Source organism: Aplysia californica, unplaced genomic scaffold (genome assembly GCF_000002075.1).
Source record: "Aplysia californica isolate F4 #8 unplaced genomic scaffold, AplCal3.0 scaffold01386, whole genome shotgun sequence".
Taxonomy (NCBI): Eukaryota; Metazoa; Mollusca; class Gastropoda; order Aplysiida; family Aplysiidae; genus Aplysia; species Aplysia californica.
The window spans coordinates 26,966-28,212 of record NW_004798656.1 but is presented as its reverse complement, the minus strand read 5'-3'; positions in this window follow the sequence as shown (position 1 = coordinate 28,212).

Genomic DNA, 1,247 nt, shown 5'->3' with positions numbered 1-1,247 from the left:
GGTTAAGTGTTTTACGGCGCTCGCAACTGCATACGGTCATATGAGGACACGGTACACATTAAACATTTTCAGTTGGTAGGAAGCCTACTCTTATCGTTAAAAGACCACCAAGGGATCTTTAACGTACGCAACTTGCACACGGGACCTCATCCGAGATTTTTCGCTCTTGCCCGAGAAGGCCAAGTGTAGATCTTTCCTACCGGAAGATCAGGGGTTGGCTGAAAGACAGCGGTAAGAAGGCGCCTAGGAGTACAGTAGAAAGCCTGCAAAAAGAGTCAGGAGCCCAGAGGAGGGGGCAAAGGAGGTGAGGGGGTGGGGCAGAAAATGGAGATGAAAGTAGAGGACAGAACATTGCCAGAGAGCAGGAAACCAGACCATCAATGATTTATTTATAGAGGCACCAGCCAAGGCAGGAAAGGCAGTGAAAGGAGACAATTTTAGAAAAGAATTGTTTTCCTTCGCTACCTGGATTCGAACCCGGGACCTTTGAATGAGAGGCGAACACCTTAACCTCTAGGCCGCAAGAGCCCCCAGTAACCTCTTTGTCTTCTCATAAAATTGATGTAATTGTGCCAGTGCTATAATATGTGTATACGTGGACCTCCCCATCACGAAATACTCTCAGCTGTCCTAGTTTACTTAAAATAAAACATGACTTTTCTCCTCGTTGTTTGGAAGGCATATTGAGCGGTTCGTCTCACAAGCAACCATTCCCCGTTCTGTATTCACAGTCAGTTGACTGTAATTGTTCGTTCCCTCGACTTACACGGAATACGTGACTTATGTGTCTCGGCATAAGCGGTGGTTGTGGTATGAATTCAGAAACCCCTTTGTGGGTGTTTGGCGGGTGCTCTGGTGTGGTTTGCTCCTTGTGTTTGAGTTTGTTACTCTCTTGTATCATTTCTACGAACACGTGAGGAATTGTGACAACATTAAAAGAAGCAGAGGGAGCAGACAGCTCAAGAGTCTGGACCGACCTCCAACAGCGTCAGATGATGCGTGTTGGCGAAATGGTTCCTTTATCGTGCAGACTCGCCGTAAAATCCTCGCCAGCTCGAAGCATGATTATTTTTTTGGGGGGTGCGGTCGCGTTGTGTTCTCACATGACTGCTTCACTGCGCTCACAACCTACCGTCCTGGCTTGTGTGATGATCGCAATCTCTACAGTCTCTCTGTCTGTCTGTCTGTCTGTCTGTCTATTTGTCTGTCTGTCTGTCTGTCTCCCCCCCCCTCTCTCTCTCTCCCTC